This window comes from Topomyia yanbarensis, chromosome 3 (genome assembly GCF_030247195.1).
Source record: "Topomyia yanbarensis strain Yona2022 chromosome 3, ASM3024719v1, whole genome shotgun sequence".
Classification (NCBI taxonomy): domain Eukaryota; kingdom Metazoa; phylum Arthropoda; class Insecta; order Diptera; family Culicidae; genus Topomyia; species Topomyia yanbarensis.
In genome coordinates, this window is record NC_080672.1 from 121,869,534 (window position 1) to 121,890,678 (window position 21,145).

The 21,145-nt window shown below is 37.4% G+C and overlaps 1 protein-coding gene and 1 non-coding gene across 2 annotated transcripts in view; both read left to right on the forward strand.

Moving 5' to 3' along the window:
- The window catches only part of LOC131687449 (Krueppel-like factor 12), a 517,717-nt gene that overhangs the window by 231,846 nt on the left and 264,726 nt on the right, over positions 1 to 21,145 (forward strand). The gene's annotated exons all lie outside the window — the stretch shown is intronic.
- Positions 4,338 to 4,408, forward strand: Trnag-gcc (transfer RNA glycine (anticodon GCC)). Its single transcript has one exon. It is a non-coding gene; the product is annotated as a tRNA-Gly (tRNA).

The window sequence follows — 21,145 nt, forward strand, 5'->3', positions numbered from 1 at the left end:
TTTAGGATCATTTGAATAATTTCAGGAGAGATTATTTCCGCACGTTTCTAGAGCCAGACGGAAAGTGAAAATTGTAGAATACAAGGGAAGAGACAGAAATCATGGTGAATATAATGTTAAAGACAAGTCTCAAAAACGGAATAATGTTGTCTTCTATCTTCACTCGATATATGACTGGATGCAACTTATTTTCTTAGAAACTGTAACGAAGAATGTGTGAAAAACTTAATCAGCAATAGATCATAAAAGCAGCTTTGGTTCTTTTGCTGGTGCAAAAAGTTGTGTGGGTGCTGTCTGGAATATAACCGGAATGCCGTGACGGCTCTTGGCCTGGTAATTCAAATCTAACAGGCATAGCATTTATCGCTCATATGAGTAAATGCGTCCGGATAATTTGCTACTGCGACAATAAAAACTCACATTTTCACACGAAAAGTTATTGGCACTCACACAACCTCTCCGGATAAATATAACGAGTTATTTCTCCGGATAAATAAAACCGCCGGAGAATGAGCGAATGAGTTTATCACGGTATCCTTTTTGCGCTCGCTGCCTTGCTGTCGCTATTCCAAAACACGAAAAAAAAGTCTGTCGTACTTCTTTGCCGCTTTTCTTTGAAATTAAGTGTATATTTTGACGCTTTCATTGTTTCCCACGAAATTAAAATATTATCACCTTCTCCGGCGAGAAGGAAAAAACCAAATAAATTTTATCCGGAAAATTATTTTCACGCAGGACGGAGAATTTTGCGACTCATCTTATCTCGGAAAAGTTGGACATCGGATAAGCCTCTTCTCGCGTGAGTGAGAGAGAGAATTACAATGCCTGAAATCTAATGATAAGCACTCTGATCAACAATCCACCAACCAGTTCCAAGTTCCTAAAATTGCCTCAATATATACGGTAGTGTGCCAATACTTATGGTTATCCTGAATTTTCAAACCGGACATAGCTCAAAAGTGTTGCACCTTAAAAAAAACTCCCCATGCAAAATTTGAGCGCAATCGAAAAACAATGTCATGAAACTACGAGATCGGGTGTAATGTTAAAAATATGATGCAAGGAAAATTTTTCAATTGATATGGAGCATGAGGTTTTGAAATGCAATTTTTTTTTGAATGCCAAATGTTTTCAAAATCCATGAAATGTCGAGATCTGGTGTCAATTCGAAAAAAAAATCAATTTTCTTGATATTTATTTGAAAATCTCAGTTTAAAAATTAAAAGTACCAGAGAGGCAAATTTTGTCAAAACATTTTTTTTACATCAAGATACAATAACTGCACCTAAGCTCAGCTAAGGAGATACAAGATCCGTTGTTTCATGTATTTCTAAGACATTTGGTATAAAGCTAAAATTTTGTAGAATTTTTTGCGAGGTGCTAATGCTGTTGTGGTGCGTCCGGTTATTAAATTCGATGGTCATGGTTATTTCCCATACATGCCATTGAATCCCTAATATACAGTTTTCTGTCGCCTTCAAACACCTATCGTTGACTGATTTCATAAATATACAGTTAAAGATTTGTGGTTGATATTTACATGAAATGAATGACAATCAAACATGAATGAAGTAGTTGGTAGGTATGCCATTTACATGTAAACAAATTATTGTTTGATGGTCGAATTGAAAAGGAAAGCCAACGTAAACACTAAAGGGGCGCAAAACTGAGACTTCGCCAAGGGCGCCAGAAGACCACAATACGGCACTGAGTGTTATAGTGTCGTCGTAAAAATCAAAAGTGAAAGTAAACAAAAAGAGGCTGTCACTTACATCCTAATCTAATTTTTCTCCAGAGTTACATAAATATGTAATGATCCGCCAAAGGCGTCGGTTAGATTACTAGGTCGTAAATCTTCCTGTTAGGATGTTTGCTGACATCGTATGACCTTCTTACGTACAGATTCACCGAGCTGTGTGGTGCGTCGCGACGTACCATTTGACCAAATTACCTCACGTCCCAATGTTATTTATTTTTGAAATATAAAGTAGTTCTTGCGTAGCTCTTTTAGGTAACCTACAGCTAAGGGCCAACTCACTCGACATATTAAAATTAGACTGAATCACATATGAAAATAAATCATTTCGATAAGACCAATAAGACAAATTGCCATTTTCAACAACCAAGCAAATAGCGACGTTGAATAACATTTTTTCCAATCTTGATCAAATCCGATTTCCTGGCTGTCTAGCTCCATTGCCACAACAGTCCCGCCCAGTATTTCAATCTATCTTAATCACTGGCCTTCCCTCTACATCTATTCATTTTTGCCGGAGGCAAAACAATTCTTCCTGCCATTGGCACTCAATTCTAGTGCGCAAGTGGCAGCTCACGTAAACATAATCCAAGAAGCAAACGCCCATCCTCGACACTCGACCGGGCATCAGTCGGCACCGGCATGGTGGTAGCGATTCAATGCGCGTAAAATGTGACCGCCCCGAACCACTAATCCACAAGTAGCCGAGGAGAGGAAGTTGCGGTAGCTACGGTGAAATAAAAATAATAAAAAATTGACCGCGAAACGCGTGCGCAAGATAAGCCTCGGTAGCAGCAGGCAGTCAGGCAGGCAAGCAACGAAACCGCCACCGAAGGCATTCGAGTTTTATATTGGGCTGCGGTTATTTGAAAAATAAAAGCCGATTTGTATTGTTATGACAATGGCTTTGTCGCTATCAAAAATTAAACGATGCTGATTCATTATAACAGATATTAGTAATTGGCCAGACGCTGCGGAGGTGCTAGAAGTAAATGAACATGCATATTCAGAGGTTAAAATATTCGCTCATTCTCACGACAAGCAGTTTATCGCACAGTTTTTTCATCCTTAGTAGGCACGGACCCAACTTTTCACCTTTCAAGAAATTGCGAGAATTTGCTGACAATGCAGTATGGAAACGTGATAATTTCGCAGCTTCGAACCTCGTGATAAATTAAGTTCAAGAAAAACCATTAATATATTGCATTATAGAATTTATTTCCCCACACTATTGCAGTATTTTCATTCTAAGAATCTGTATCTACTCATTTTTGTGATTTTTTTTGCGAAACCATTAGTTATTCGGCAGTTTTACATTAGGCGCAAAAATATCATCTCATATTATACCGCGAAAAGATGAGATCCAATGCTGTCTTGTCGAGAAAAGTTGGAGAGCAAACAATGTTACATCGTATGTTTGCTTTTTTATTGCTGGTCGAAGTAGGTGAAATATCGCCTTATTCTGTTCACGAATGCGAAAATTGTAAACTCTGTGCATATTACATATGTATTATGAGTTATCTCACAGAGCTAGTCGAACCGCGCAACATATTATTGTTGGTGATTTGCTAACAGTTTTTTCGTGGATCATCATTTTGTTTCATTGAAGATTTGAAAATTTAAAATTTGAATATTGTCAAGATGCAATTCGTGCAGCAGAATTATAGCCATAAAGAACTTCACAATAATCCCTACCGAATTATAAAGCAATTCAATGCATCAAAATTGGGCTGATCATGTGAAAATCAATCCATTTCCATCTCACACGAAACCTAGTTGAAGTTTACAAATAATTTGAACTAGTCCAATTTACTTCTACTATACCACATTCTAACCTTGGCGCAATTTCCATCGTTCAATCCAGTAAAAAGCGAACGCACGTGCACTCGGCGGTGAAGGATTTGCCTTACGTGTCTGGTCAATTTGATTGACTATTTTTAAATTGACCAAGCTCCGACATGGCAAAAGTCGGAGACCTTAATTTTTTCAATTATTTATGTTGGTGCCAACTTCAAACGAGCAGCTGTCCCCTCATCCATCCACAAGCGTTGTTTGGTGCAATTCGAGCCGCCGGATTCTCTAAACTCTGCCATCGGTCGTTGCGGAATCGTCAGCACTTAGTTGCACCTACCAACGTAGGTTTACAGCAGCACTCTGCTGGGAGCGCGTAGTAGTGTTATGGACCACAGGGTACCTCTCACAGACACCAGAGGTGAAAGGTAAAATCAACCCGAAACGGAGTGGAATACAAACCACCACCAGCGTACGAGCTGTTTGCCGTGCCAGCCAAGCCTAATGATTTCTCGAGAGCATCAACCGTCAGACCATTATGGGGATCCTCAGGCACCCAGCAGGTCCCCAGATGACCAGGTCTGCTGTCGAGCAAGGGTAATGGACACAACACAGCCGTGATTGATTAACTCATCAATTAGCAAGGCTAAAAGGGTTCACTCAATTCAATTAGCGTGAGACCCCTTGGAAAAGGTTTCACTCGTATGGTAACCTACCGGAGGAAATTGAAAACGGGAATATATGCCGTATCTACAATGTTACTCGGTTGGACGAAAAAGTCCAAACGAGCGCATCGGTGGTTCAGTGGTAGAATGCTCGCCTGCCACGCGGGCGGCCCGGGTTCGATTCCCGGCCGATGCAAGCAATATTTTACATGTTGAAACATTAATTGCAATTGGCAGTCGTTTTTACATGTGTTGGTTCTTACTGTGCACCGATGTCAAGGGAGCTTATTTTTTGTTTTAGTCAACTGCCCAAATCTCTGTTTGCAATGCTGTCATATTTCTACATTACGCAAACTAGGTCGACGTCTTGGTCGATCTTTATAAATGAATTGCGCTACTGAGACCATTTTTTCTCTCGTAAAACCTAGCTATTACTTTTAATTAAAGCTTCAATACCACCAGGTTATGAACACATTCTGTAAGGTGATTTCATGGGAATCGTTTAAAGATTCCGGAACAATACTATTGTAATGTTACTATGTTTTAATTGCCGCAAGGTTCTACTGTATCGATTTTGTTGATTATTTTCGGCAAATTTGAGACTAAGAGAAACGAAAGCAATAAAATTGAAAGACGGATAGGTATTTTAGAGCGAATCAGTTATAAACTTAGAACGGAAAACTAGGACTAGGCAGGCTCATATGGACATGATCGAAAGGAAATGTGAAGAATTCTTTGTCTTCTGCTAAGTAGGATCGGTGCGGCACTGATAGCTTGGTGTCGATTGAATGCATACGTCACGGCTTGATGCTAGCAGAAAGGGAGAAGAATGATCGCATGGTCGTTCTAGGCGAGGATTTGTGAAGAATTTTTTGCAGGCGTCTGCGGTAAAACATGATGATGAGTGATGTTCTACCATAGACCATGCGGTAGACTTGGGTGCAACGCCCAACTCCTACTTTAGCAGAAGGCAAATAATTCTCCGCATTTCCTTTCGATCATGTCCATATGAGCCTGCCTAGTCCTAGTTTTCCGTTCTAAGTTTTAAAACTATCCGTCTTTCAATTTCATTGCTTTCGTTTCTTTTAGTCTCAAATTTGCCAAAAATAACCAACAAAATCAATACAGAAATACTATTGTAAGGCGATAAACTTTTTGGAAACTGAAATTCCATTGTCTACTCAATTTATAATGTATCATGCACGCATTTTAAAAATTACACTATCATTGTTTTTTCTAAGCTTTCTCACATGAACAATTAATCGCATAATACTGCGTTTATTTCGTTTGAGGACTGAATTAGGTAATTTCAATGAAGATTTATGACTTCCTCACATATGGAATTTAGATCAATTTTTCTATTTTTCTAATGGCCTGCAATCGCAAATATAAAAACAAACAGTTTGTTTAAAAGTACAGAATGGAATGCTATAAATATTTGTTGATGTACTCGTTTTGTTTGATCAGTGTTTTCGGAACAACTAGAAACTGGGGCTCAGATATGTTTGGTACAAATGAATTGTCTGAGAGGAATAATTACTTCAGTTCGAATTCGACTCGAACAAGTAAATTTACAATAAGATAAACCGGATAAATCAGACCACGACCCAAAACCCAAAATTTCATTCCTGAGCGCCTGATTTACATGCAAACTAGTATGCATGCATTAGCTTAATTTGGTAATATGGGGTCACTTTTATACGGTACTATGATATTGTGAGATTGTCTTTCGAAGAATTGCAACGCTGGAGATGTAAAAAAAATCCTTATTATTAACTCGCGTTAATTTTATTAATGAACGCACATATCAAAACAATATCATTGGAACACCCGCAGTGCTGGAAAAAAAAAAGTTTTTGGCATTTAATCCGATCTATCGAACTTTGAACAGCTTTAACTTGTTTTAGAGACATTCTAACACCAAACATCCTTCGACAAAGTTGTTCAGCATATCCAGGACTACATTTCTATCTAACTGTTAGCATACTGCAGTAAGAATTGAAAATGCAAAATGTTAGGTTTTCTCATACTAATTTCAAACGCAATGCGCTACGCCAGGTCAAAACCAATCGACCCCAAATTTTGCACAGTTATTTGAGACCCCAAATGCTGTTCTGAAAAAACGATCATTTTGCCCCATTCTAATACAATATACATCTGCTCGGAGGTCTGTAGGAAACGAAACTGCGGACATACAAAAATCTTCTTGGGGAGTCAAGTAGCACAGTTGGCATTATGGTCGTCGAAATGCTACTCCAAACTGTTTTTGGAGTGCATCACATCTTTACAACAACTGGCAACTCGGAATAAAGCGATGATATTCTGGGTACCAGGCCACCAACGGAATCGCCGAAGTGGCCGACGAATTAGTCAGGCGTGGTTCATCAAACATGTTTGTTGGACCAGAGCCATTTCTAAGCATATCTACCTGTGCCATCCAGGGGCGGCGAAACACTTTACGCCCGTGTGGGTAGAAAGCATAGGGTGAGGGGTCCATTAGTAAGGATTTTTTCTCTTTTTGCAATGCGCACGCTTACATTACATTAAATCACGTTCGTTTATGCAAATGGAATTGTGGTACATCGATGTTTTCAAATGTGTGTAGTGCAAGATACATGCGTTGCACATCTAAATTTTTTGAAATGGTTCAAAATTTCGAGTGGGTAATTACCCACTCAGTTATTTTCGAGCGGGTAGTACTACCCATACTACCCACGCTTTCCGCCGGCTCTGGTGCCATCAAACTAAAACTTTCGACTTGGGCAAGAGACCAATTACTAAATGACTGGCGTTAAGCAGCAGTATAGTTTCCCCTGCCGCACTCTCTACATCTCGTATATAGGGTCACTTTTGAACGCAAATATGATATTGTGAGTTTGTCTTTCGAAGAATTACAACACTGGAGATGTAAAATGATCCTTATTATTAATTCACGAAAATTTTATTGATTATGTGCATCACGGAGTGCCGAAAATTTTTCAGCGCCACATTAAAATTTCGTTTTTTTTTTTAAATTGCTCGATTGTTTTATAAATCATGTATCGGTTGAATAGCCGAGACCTTTTAGAAAGTATTCTGATCATGAACACGGTCATCCATAATGTCAGAGTAAAATATCGTCGTGCGGCATCTCTCCCCTACAATTGGGATAGATGCCGAATTGCAGGTGAAATGCCGCACTCGATGGCGGAAGATACGTAGCTCAAATGTATTTTTTTTTTCACCTAGGAATGTCATTAAATGATCATTTGCGTCAGGGATAGGTTCTTAATAAGGTATATCCACAGACTACCGGACCTAACACAGTGACATATAGGATTATGAGTCCATTTATCTATATATTTAAACGGGCGTATCTAAGTATTAGTAGCTTCGGATTATTCTTTAAAGATTCAGGCACCAATTTTCGCATTGATTTATAGTAAATTTTAATGAATTGATGCTTTTTCAAAATGAATCTTTCAAGAACAAAGCTAAGTTATTTAAATTCATTGTTGGGAGAAACAACCAAAAACTGCTTCTAACGAACCCCTACCAACACATAGAAATATATCGCTCGTAAAAACATATAAATAAATAGTACCCTTAATTAAGTTACTCAAACTAAATTGTTACACAAATACTTTTCAAATGTTGAATAACAAAATAAAAACATAAAAAATGAGGGCTGTTGTTTTCTTCGCTCGAATGTAGGTCTGACAGCGGTAGAGGTAGAAAGTAGACTGATGATCGCATTTAGACCATCAGATCATTTTTTGGTTTTGCAGTAATATCAACTCTGCGTAAAATATTCAGGATCCCGTTTAATACGGTTATGCAGATGAAGAAGTGCACTGGCTTTGCCATGCCATGCCATTCCACTGTAGTCCACCGTCCTGTTGAGTGAACATTAGGGCATCGCAATTTTTTTTATATCGATGGTCTTTCAAATTGTGACAAATATCAAAGTAAACTCATATGCCAAATTTCACATCATTTGGATAATTTTAGACCCCCGCCCACTTCATTTGAAGTTTTGGTACAATGCAAAATACGAAGAAAAATATGTAAAATACAATAACTTTTGAAGTAGCACTCAAAAATAGCATTTCATACTTTAATTTAAAGATTTTTTTTGTCATTTTAAGGAGTTATATATGTTGAGGTCGGCAAAAAATCGAAATTATTTTTATTCCTCTATCGTAAAGCTCAGGTTCTTAAGAATGTTATCTCAAATTTTTATAGAGTTCGGAGCAGTGGACGCAAAGTTATAGCATTTTTCATCTTGCTCTCTTATGGAGGTGTTGCTTATACTTGAAACTTTAAACGCGATTATCTCGAAATCATGTTTCCCAAAAGTATCATTGCGGTGACTACGATTGCCGGAAAAGTTTTCAACCGATCTCAAAACATTTTTTTTGACTTGTTCGTAATTTAACTGCCGTGTCCTTGAACGATTCCATTTTTCGTCAAAATTTTCATATTATTGTTATGATTTTTTTTAAAAAAATTTCAGGTGAAAATAGTGATTTTTTTGGAAAAATCGTCCCTGTTTCCAAAAAGAAGAAATTTTTCAATCAATCGTTTAAGGACACCACCGGTACATATACTAATGATTTTTTTTAGCTTGATGGTTTCTGTTGAGCTGTTGGACTGGAATCGTAGTCACGGCAAACCTCTTTGAAAAAAACGCGATTTGCGGAAATTGCTATAGCTTCGACAATTAATAATATATTTTTATTTTCTCAAGTGCACTTTGCAAATTGGACATTGTACTAGGCTAAACGTATAACAAGTATTTCGTAAAAATACCTTTATAAAAATTCAAACTTTTCCATTTTTTCCCGCATTTCAACATATATAACCCCTTAATGGAAGTGTCTTCGTTTCCCAAAAAATAGGTAAAGCTATAGTTTCGGAGTATTTTGTTCCTTAGTCTTATTAACCATTCTGCTCTTTGCTGCAAATCATACATATTTTGCTATTTTTCTAATGAGCAAGTCTCAGAAATCAAATGGAACTTTTGCGATATTTTTCAGAATACGAGAAGTTGCAGTTTGTAGGGTATTTTATCATTCATATTAAATTTAAACATTTTCTCGAGCAAATATCTCTAATATTCTTCAATCAAATTTTATTAAAAGTGCCTTATTGAACGTAAAAAATTTTAGGGAACAAAATAGAAGAACATTTACCATCAGTAAAATTCAGATACATTCGAGTTTTTTGACATTTCATCTCGATTTAATATTTAATCATTAAATGGTCGGTGTTAAATCAAATCATATACAAAAATATAGGGTAAGGTGGGGCAAATCCGACCGTTGGGTAAACCCGACCCCCCTCTGTTACCGAAAATCAGAAGCACTACGCGAACTAATATCAATGTTGTCGTGTAGAGCATCGAAAATAATCATAATGGTGGTATGACAGCATTTTATTAGTCTACATTGAGATGCTCATACGACAAAAAGTGTGTTTTTACAACTTTTGATTTGACTTTTGAGCATCATTGACTACAGAATATTTCTGATTGTTAAAGTGATTGCATAATAAATGTAAGTGGATTTAAATTCTTTGATTTAAGTGGTACAAAGTGCATAGTTGAATTTAGTTCAACCTTTTTCATATTTTTTTAATTGCATCGTAATGAAAAATGACGCGGTGGGGCAAATCCGACCTCTAAATATTGGGGTAAATCCGACCGCTTTTTTGCTAAGAAAATTTTTATTTATCAAATTCAAATATATTTTTATTGTTGTCATTTATTATTTTTATGCAAAAGTGTTCATAATTACAAACGATAGATACAAAAACGTGATGATTATAGTATTCGTCGAGCAATTGCTCCGATGCAAATGGGAATATCATTACGTGCTACTGCTCGTGATTTTAGCATTCCAAGATTGACATTGAACTCCATTTTCTTTATTTTCTCTTTTCTTCTTTATTTTTCTGAACTAAATGAACCAAAAACATAGGGGGTCCGGTTTACCCCACCATTTTTGAAAACAGCAAAAATGGACATTTTTGTAAAACGCTTGTATCTCAAGATATTCCCAAGATCTAAATAAAATGCTATATATAGGAAGTCCCAGGAGCCAGGAGTCAAACCTTTAATTTGGTATATAAAACGACTTGATCCGATGTAAAATGAGCATTTTACGGCCAAAACCATTTACTAGGTCAGATTTGCCCCACCTTACCCTACACTAAATAATGATAATACATATAGTTGAGATCAATTATATTGTCTATTTATTGATGTAGACAACTCTATTTTATATTCATCGAGATATGGCCTTTTGAAGTAAACATTCCAACTTTTATTATTTTTTTTAATTTGCACATAATATTTAACGTTTGGTAGACAACCCTATTTTCCTATTTTTTCAGTGCACCATATAAATATCACCTTTTGTACATTATATTTGTGTAATGAAATGGTAAGATTTTCCTTTAAAAACCGACACGTATAAACGATCTAAATAGTCAATGGACAAACATGGATTCACGCTTTAAGTCTGGTAGAAAACCCATCTATGACCGCATACCACATCCAAACCGTTGTAACTTTCGATTCTGTCAATGAAATATTTTCAAACTTGCAGGGTATATACTTGAGTACTATATCTTTCGAATCCCAAGTACCAAATAAGTAGTCAAATTTTTTTTTGTTTATAAAGATAGGACCAAACCCGTGGGTGTTTGCTGGTAGCCTTATGAAATCTCCATGTCACCATATCGCTCGAACCTCTCGATGGATCATTTTGAAATTCACTGAGAAGATGCTTGGAAACTGTATCTTTCGAATGCCGTACGCCAAATTTATGGTCATTTTTTGTTAATAACGGTTTTAGGAACACCATGATGTAACAATAAACAAGAATTATGGCAAAAATTATTTTTCAATCATAATGTAAAGAATGCTGCGATTCAAACTTTAAACTCGTTTTTCTCGAAATCAATATTTTATCAGTTAGTCCGGTTTGACTTAACACCGACCAAATAGCACATAACTCCATTTAGCAGTCAATTATTATTTAATTTACCATTTGCAGTGTAAAAATGTTCGGGAATTACATGGTAAATGCTTCATTTTAGAAAATACGGGAAGTTGGGGTATTGGGGCATTTGATTTGGTTTCTAATTTCAAAAAAATCTGTTTTTTCTGAATTTTTTCAGCATCGAATCTATTTCCATTTTGTTCCTGAGAGTTTTGTACGTTCTACTTTTAATAAAAATTGATTTAAGAATATTGAATGACAAAATGCCCTAGAATCACTTCTCGTATTCTGACAAGGGTCGCAAGGGTCCCGTTGGATTTCTGAGATTTTTTCACATTAGAAATCTGCAAAAACCTTGATTTGCAGCAAAGAACAGAATGTTTATTAAGAAGGAGTTTTTTTGACAACATTTCTAAAAATTCCAGCTTCCTCTATTTTTTGCGAGACGAAGACACTTTCATTAAAATTAATTTTTTCATTAAAAAAAGTATAAATTACAATTTTCCAAGTTCTGCTTCAAAAGTTACAGCATTTACTATATTTTTTCTCACTGTTTCCCATAGTATCAATGTTAAAAACTTCAAGCGAAGTGGGCGGGGGTCTGAAATTAGCCAAATGATGTGAAATTTGTTATCTGAGATTACTTTGACATTTGTCGCTATATGAAAGAGTAGGCCTTTGAGATTTCAAAAATGAGTGCTTTTTGCCGTGTTCTAATGACCATCGAATATCAATTCAATAGGGTTCAATATAAAAATACCATTTGTTTACACTCTTTGCTGGATCGATGATTGGGAGAGCGAAAATATTGCTGCATAGACCATTCGCTGTGGAAAAACTCACCGCGTAATGCGCACACATACTCGTGAATAGGTTAAATATGTAACAGGGCATAGCATATATGAAATGAAAAAAAAAAATAAAATAACAAAACAAATTACTATATAATATAAATAAAATAAATAGAATAAATTAACTAAATAAAATAAATAAAGTTAATAAAATAAGTTAATAAATCAAAAATAAAAATAATAATTTTGTAAATTAAATAAATTATATAAATAATATAAATAAAACGAGCGAGATTGCATTTGTTAACTCTTGTTTCCTAGTTCAGTATCACCTAAATATTGCAAATTAAGTCAAATTTTCGTTAAAAGTTTTGGACTAAAAAATGCTCGGTACAAAAAGATACTGAGTAAAATAAACAGGGTGACTGATATGAAAAGCTGCCACCTTCAACCCGTATATCTTTCAAACTGCTGATGTAAAATACGTCAAATGTATATAGATGATAGCTTAATCTAATGTTGGAAATCCACCACTTTTCGAACATCTCGTTTTCTAAACATTCAAAAATCTAGATTAAACGGCTAAGCCGCTCAGTGTAGAGAAGAGTGGGCACACTTGATCCCACTTTCGTTTATTTCTAATCACTTTTCAATGAAATAAAAATTTAAATTGCTAAATTCGCCATTTTGTGGTCAATTTGAATTGTAAGAGCTATGAATAATATGTAAATCCGAATACTATGCCCTGTCAGTAATATGAACAAATTTGAAAATAAATGCAAAACGAGATTTTTGTAAAAACGTGTGGTAACTTGATCCCCTGACTACTAGAGCTAAAGAAACAAAGCCCACTATGACTAATAGACACGAATGTTCAGCTAATCACCTGTCCTGGCAAATTAATTAATTAGACTACCTTATTAGATACACGACAAACTTTAATCATAGTAGAAAGTCAAGACAAGTATTTGCGGTAAATCAGTGCTGTTTAACTGGCTTTCCAACCTTCAGTAACTTATACCATAATTTGTTCACTAAAAACCATTTTAGTTCAACTAATAGTGCCAGGCTTTTTATGAAATTTTTTTTCTATTCCTATACATTTCGAAAATGTTTGAGAGAGCTAATGGTAGAGATCAAGTGTTCCCAGTGTTACAGGGAACAAAGATGCCTATTATATGAGGTGAACAAAATTTATTTTTTTTGTAGGTGTTTCGAAACTTTTTATTCGAAAAACGCTTTTTTCTAGGCAAAAGCCCTTAATAAGTAATCGTACTTGAAAATATTCTTATAATAAAATGTTCGTCGATCTCATACAACCGTTTAAAAAATTGTAAAAAGATGTTCGAGATGGATATAATCACATATTTTCTAAAAAATTGTACAACTTTTCCAAACCAAATGTTGTACATTAAATTTGTTTTTAAAACATCATAATCGACCAAATATTTCATTTTCTTTTTATATTGTGGTAATTTTTGATGTATAAATTATGAGAAGTGTCCTCACTCTCCCCTATAGAAAGCATTCGAAGCAAACCTATTCGAAGCAATGACATTCGAGGTAACAGATTTCGAAATAATCGGGAAGAATCAATGGTATTATGTTTTAGTTTTTTTGCTGGGTTTATGTTTATGTTTATTACCTTCACCAACAAGCACCTTGGCCCCAATGGTGGTTGCTTAAACTAATTACATTTTAAAATTGACAACATTTTCGCTTTTATAGCATTCCGCGTCCGGTTGAAGCCGAAGGCCGTCGCCACACTGTTAAAAATTCGTTGGAGTCCGGTTACAGCGCTCTGGCAACCATAGTTGGTTCTCCTGAACGGAACTCGCAGAAGGGAGTTATTACGTAGAGCTCGAACGCGGGCTTGAAGATCCAGACGTCCGAGGATTGTAGGGCAATCCACTCTGGCAGAGAGTAAGTCCGAGACGAACAGGGCTCGAGAGCAGTCCCTCCGAATGCTGAGTGTATCGAGGTGTATAAGCTGGCAACGGTTTTCATAGTGTACATATAGTAATAAGAAAATGTTCAGTGATGTCTATTTATGCTATCATGACAATACCCAGAAGGTGTTCATTTAACTCGTACCACATATTCAATTCGTTATTATATTTCGGGAATCCATTAACCCAGATGAAAGTTTTATCAGATTTATCATTTCTGATACGGCCAAACGATAAAAACTATAATTTGCACAATGTATTTACACCAACGGAACCATTTTTGGTTACTACGTTGTCCTATTGTGTACGGCAAAACCAGTGTGATGCGGCTTGGCTGCAATACCGAGGCCTATGAACCGAAGCGACGCAAAGCCGCTGAGGATCCGCTGGATGAGGTGGCCCCCGACCTGCGAAGTGGCAGCCTCTCGCAAAAAAGCCTGTGATCTACTAGTTTGCCCGGTTTACTCAAACGTTGGGGCTATAAAGCAGTTTAGGCCCGACTGAGCGGAGCGATGTCGAAGAGCACACGAATAAAAGCGATGTGGGGTAGCTACAATAGGAGGCAGTAATAAAATGTTTATTTCATTACAATATTTACACTTAAAATTAAAAAAAATGGATTAAGAGGGTCCTCCACTCTCGAGGTCCAAAATTGAGCTGAACTAAAGTGCCACGTAGAGTAGAGTGGGGTCAAGTACATCAGTTTTTTGGCGAGTTTTTTTTTGTAGCCAGCTGGGTCATCTGTAATCAGAATATTTCTATTTTTCATTGTCATAGTTACGTTGACTAAGGTTTCCGGAGAGATTTTTTTATTTTGTGATTTGTGAAATTTATACAACAATCTGTAATTTGTTTTAAATTTTGACATAATTTTTTAACATAATAGGGACTATAGAAATTAAACAAAATATTTTTTTGCAATTCACGCTCGAAAAATTAAAACGGGATGTTTACTGAATAATGTAAAAAAATATTGAAATCGGACCAATACTTTTATGGAAAGTCATATTCGGTAGCTAGAAATACACTACTTTCGAAAAAATGTGTTTAAATATAAACCACGGTGTACATTTTGGATCCCACCCAGTTAAACTCATTCCGGAACCGGGTCGGATTTCTGAATGGAGTCAGTATGGATTCCAAATCAAATGCAACAACCGAAATCCTTTCTGTGGTGTATTCTCATATACAAAAAGAGTGAAATTAAAAAAGCAATCGATTTTTTGAAACCGCGTGAATAGAGGACCAAGGTTTATTTTGTCTTGGTTGATTTTACATGACACAAGAAAAACGCTTTTAATTGTACACGCTGGATAGGAAGAACTTTGAACAATAACAGGTATCCCGAGCGGATCAGCAATAAGTTTCTGATATGAGTAAGATGTAGCTCGATGAAATAACTCTCATTTTGACAAATAACTATTTTTTCAAAATGCGCTGTAAACTATCAATCACCCTTCCCATACGATATCGAACACTTAGCTGATGCTGATAATATAGCAACCAGTCTATTTACTAAATCGCAACCGCTCACAAATATTTGCGCGGTTTCGTCGATTTTGAGCGAAAAACTAGAGCCTGTCGCAAAACGCTGGGACACCCGGCGGCCCAGCGGGGCAACAAAACGAAAACGCGATCATTAGCCGCCGATGCACATTTCTCAGATTTGTATCGCGTACCGATGGCTGCTCCTCTGTACGATTAATTAAATTAATCAGAAAAAAGAGCTAAATGCTCTTTAATTATACACAGTGGCAAAAGTAGATTACTGACTGGTCGGCCACCGGCAACGAGAAGCCATTATGCGACTTCGCGAAAGGCGAGGCCCGCTGGGCTGTACCAAATCGAAGAGCATCGACAGCGATCGGCGAGGTTAATTATAGAAATCATTATCGCGCCTTGCCGCCTGGGCTACGAGACAGGGCTACAAAAACTAAAAATCAGCTTCCAGCTTTGGGCAGTAAAATAAGTGAGCACAGATACGACCCCTTCCTTGCAATCGATGCGTACAGCAGTGGAAGCGGACATGATCACTTTTGCGGTCTGTCTGACCGCCTGTGGTGGTTGTCACGAGGCCTGCATTGAGTACCTACACTGCTGCCGGTTCTCAGGAGGTGGTGAAATGCGAGTGCGCATTCACGTTGGCCAACCGGGAGTAGCTGCATGTACACCTAACCTCGGTGTACTATAGGTTTGACCTACACCGGTGCTAATGATGTTGGGATGGGAGCGCTTACGTGGGAAAAGTTCAAATCGTTTTGTAATCATATATGTAATAAATTACGAGCGGGCATCCGAATATTATACTATGCGGAGAAAAGCCAGATGTTTAACTATTAAACGTATTAAATTAGTTATGTGTTTGTGTTTCGATTTCGTCTCATCAGATTTTGACACCAACTTAGTGACAGAACTAAGTTAGCATCGGGTTGACACTAGCTCCAATAAACGAAAACACTATTTGTGTTTCTGAGCAAACCCACAGTTATGCGTGATGTCCGACAAGAAAAGGAGTTCTGATTACCGGGTCTGCTTTGTTGCTTGTATTCGTGGTTGAGTTGTGGTTTCGTAATGCAAGTGTCTTATGCTTTGAGAATTTTTTAAATGCAGCTCGTTTGGCAGTTTTTGAACGACTAAGTTTATATCCAACAGCGTGCTGTCGTAGTCAGCGTTTTTAAAATCGTAGACGATAGAGCTAGATACGTCTTCAAAGTCCACTCCAAAGTTACCAGCGAGTACAAAATGTAGTAGATGATGAAGACGCACATGCTGCACTAAAGCAGTCGGGGTGTAGTCCCGGCCACTTACAAAGCAGAGGTTCAATGGAAGTCCATTCTGGTTGATGACATTATCAATTTGCCGAAGAGTTGCGCTGCTGTAGCTGTCCAGAACACAACTGGCATTGTTTATAAGCGAAGATTTTTAAATATCCAATCGTAGAAATCCATTACTTGCCTGGCACCACGTCAAACCAGGTAAGTTGAAGTCGCCCAGTATAATAATATCATCAGACGGAGCGGCGATCGAGATGATGAAAGGAACAAACAATAGATGTACATCGATTAGGCTGGAATCACGAATTCTGTTAGGTGGAAAATACACAACGCACAGCAACAAATTGAGATCGGCAAGTTTCACTGATATCCACACTTGCTCGGAGCTCGCCCACTGGGCTTTTATACCATGGCGAACGGCGATAAGCACACCACCACCTGATGTCTTTTGGCAGTTAAGGGCGTTGCGGTCACAGCGGTAGACATCGAATGTAGAACCAAACACATGGTGAGACAAAGTATAGTTGTCGAGTCACGTCTCGGTCAAGGCGATGACATCATAACAGCAGCCCTTAGTTGCGAACAAATAGCTGTCCGTTAATAAATTTCAGCCACCAACATGGTGAGCGCGTTGGCAGGTTCTTTCATCAATCCCGCAAACAGCACCGGAGCAACTGACGGTGGTGAGGGATTCGAGGCATCCCAAATCAACTGCGTTGCGACACAGAAAACGACGATCGTCGTTAGCGAGATACATGGTTGACATCTGGTCACAAGATGTCGGAGTAAAAGGTAAATTGCTGGAAGCGAAGAATGCAACAGCGCTTGCAGTGTTCGGATCAGATGAATACTTGCCATTTGTAACTGGTTGAAAGACCCTTTCACCCATCCTCACACAAGACCGGGACGACTGATGATCGCTGGCTGCAATTGCTCGACTGTGGCGAGGGGATCCAGAGCTTCCTTAGTGTGCGGTGCGTCTCAGTATGGCCAATGGCGCGATGCAGAGAGCAGGAACGGGACGGTAGTAGCTTATGGCGAGAGTCGGACGGTGAGCTAGAAGCGTGAATCGGCTTAACCGTTGTATCGATACAATTTGTATAATACTTGCCGAGAAAGGCGGCTTGGAAAACCCCATCTCCACCCACACATTCAGGACCCGGACTACTGCTGAACGCTGGCGACAAGGACTCGACTGTAGCGGAGGGATTGCGGGCTTCCATAGTACCAACAGCGTTGCGCTCCAGTATGCGATCAGCATCGACACTTCTTCACAATGGCAGTGTAGCTTGGAATAGTGGCATTGCCAATCGTTGCGGAGTCCTCTGCAAGACCATTGAAGGGCAAGGTTGCATTAGAGACATGTTTCACTTGAAGGCGGAAGAAAATCAGTCGGTGAGCTCCAAATGTTCTGGGTTCGACTGTCCTCAAATTTCCTGAACATGCGGCCATATGTCACGGTTACGAGCTGCGTCACGGTACTTTAGGTGAACTCCAGCTTTGAAGGATATGAAGTTCAAACTACGGACGTCTATGCCTTTTTTAACAAGCGGAATAACCTTTATCTCCTCGTTACAATTTAGTCCTTCTTTGGACATTTTTTGACAGTCTTCTTGCTAACGCTGAGATGAAAGTGGGAAAGATACAGCTAGAACAAAGGGTACGGGAGGTGGAATCGTAACAATGTTGCTATTATCGACTAGCTTTCGACCGCCAACAAGAATATTGCTCGGATCAGGGCCATTCTCGTGACGACGTTTCTAAGGTGGTCGGGAGGTACCGGAGTTTGGCCGGAATGGAGTAGCTGTTGAAACTTTTCTTTTTTTTTTTTTCAAAAACGGCTTGTTAAATTGTTTCCCATATTGCAATGCACCACATTTTTGTAAAAGCTCATGCATTCGATAAAGTCGTCGTCCGATTTGACGGTTTTCATGCATGCACTTGCCATAATGCGTGACTATCTAAGAATGCGAACAATGAAATATAGATGGCGCTGCGTTCGGTGAAAAGTTTTGTTGGTTAAGTGACAGAAGTTCACTTGATTTCGTTCTTCGCTGGTGTTTTCACAACACATAAACAAACAGGAGACACTTTTGAACTGTACAATAACAACGGTAAAAACAAAATTCTCATTCGATTAATACAATAAACAACGATAAAAACTTCACAAATCTCGTTTAAAATTAAAAATAATTGGAGCGATTGATGTAAACAACTAATCGGTAAGAATACACTGAACCAAAAAAACAACACAATGGAATGTGTGGGAGGGTATATTGTAAGTATTTTGCCATCTTGAAAGTAATTAGTATTCTTTCAACGTTTTTTATACGGATATCATTTTTTTAAATGTGATGTATACATTAACTTTTGAAAAACTTCCACCAATTTGACAGTTCAAATGCAAAACATCCACCTCAAGCATATAGCTCCTAGATAAATTTTCTATGTAAAGATGCCAATCATGTTTATTTCATTTGGTGATCCAGATAGTGAGCATTATTCCTGTATGATAAATTTTTATAAAACCTTACTGAAATCAGAAATTTACGTAGTTTATTTATTGGCTGATTCATGGTACTAAAATATTAATGGTCATTTAAGGTTGCACAGAGAATGCGCAAAATTCGCAAACGAAAAAAGCAGTTTTTTCCACACCGTATGTCAGATCTTCATAAAAATCAATCAGCGTATGTAGGATGTTGTTACAGTACTGCTGATTGATTTTTATGAAGATCTGACATACGGTGTGGAAAAAAACTGCTTTTTTCGTTTGCGAATTTTGCGCATTCTCTGTGCAACCTTAAAGCAACAAAAATAGTCTATAATTTTATAGAAAAACCAAATTGTGTGTACTTACTAACCCAGGGACAACTTGACAGATAGTGCGTGTTTCACATATGTACCACCGATTTGATGGTGGCGCTAGTATGCCTTCTCTGCACGAGTACCACGAACAACGAAACGAGGTCACCATCTACGCTTTCTCTCCCCTGTCCTTGATACAACTGCTTCTACAGCCCCCCTCTGAATATCTTGACCAAGCATAAGTCTCCGCTAAAAAAGTTTAAATTTGTATTCCGTATTCCTAGTTTCAAGATAGTTGTAATTTTACCTCTTTGTTAAAACTATTGTCCCCCATCTTCTAAATAGAATTGTATCCCTAGTTTTAAAACACCTGTGAAATTTTTCATAAATATTTGTTCCCCCTTTTGTGTACCAAACTATATTGTTAGTTTTAAGATAACTGTAAATATTTCCTAAAAAACTATTACTATTGAATTCCTTGTTTTAAAATTTTTCATAAAAAAAATCTTTTGCCCCCTCTCTTGTATATAGAATCTTATTTCTAGTCTTAAGATAGCTGTAAAATTTTTCTCTTTCAAAAAAAATATTTCAACAACCTCCTAGTTTTCAAATATCCAAAATGTAAAAACAAATGAATTTGACACCGCCAAGCTAACGCATTTGTGCCTATCAAATAAACGAAATGAATAAAAAAACGAAACGAAACAGTTCCAAGTGAAAAGCGTGTTTCGTTACGTGTGTTATGAACGCCGTCAATGCGGCTAGAACAATATTTAGAAAAAGCGTATTCCAAAATGTGGATAAAGAAACTAATATTAGAGAATAAATTTGTCCCTAACTGGAAACCGTCAGTAAAGTTACATTGGTGCTTTTTTCTCGATAAATGTAAATGAAAAACATTTTGGCCAGTAAAAGTAAATCACCAAGCTTAACAATTTGTGAACCTACGACATCTTGTTTCAAGTTCATTAAGAACGTCAACAATTCTAGTATTTTGATCGTGAAAATAAACAATATATGCAAGATTTTCTACACATTTAGCAAAATTGGTTTTAAATAGAACGTGCGTGCTTTTATCAGAATTCTGGCAGCAAACCGCTAGTGCTCGGTTTCAGCAAGAATACTGTCAGGAATGTACAATTTTGTTCGACTCCTGCCAGAGTTTTGTTCGACTTTTGCAGTAATTCTGTTCAGAAGATATTGTGATGGTTTTGGTACGAATCTCTTCAGAATTATTCTGGCATTTTACTCGGCTCCTATCTAACGGAACGTTATCTACCGGAGAATTTCATGCCTGTAGAGAAGTTGATTCGATGCAGAGGATTTACGGAAATCCCACTACAGTGAAAACCCGTTTTTATCAGCCCCTAATTTTGTCAGATTTTCGACCCGATTTCGTCAGCCAGCCAGGATTATAGGGTGATGTCTACGGATTAATGTTGTCTAGTTTATCAGCTTCGGTTTATTAAAGCGAATGAATAAATATATTTTGTCATTGCCTTCATTTTGTCAACCAAAAACACATCTTGTATTTCCGAAAATCGATTTATTTTATTTTGGATTTTTTAAACTCAAAATGGAATCTATGTTTCTGTTTAGGTATGGTGGAATAACAATAGTTTCTA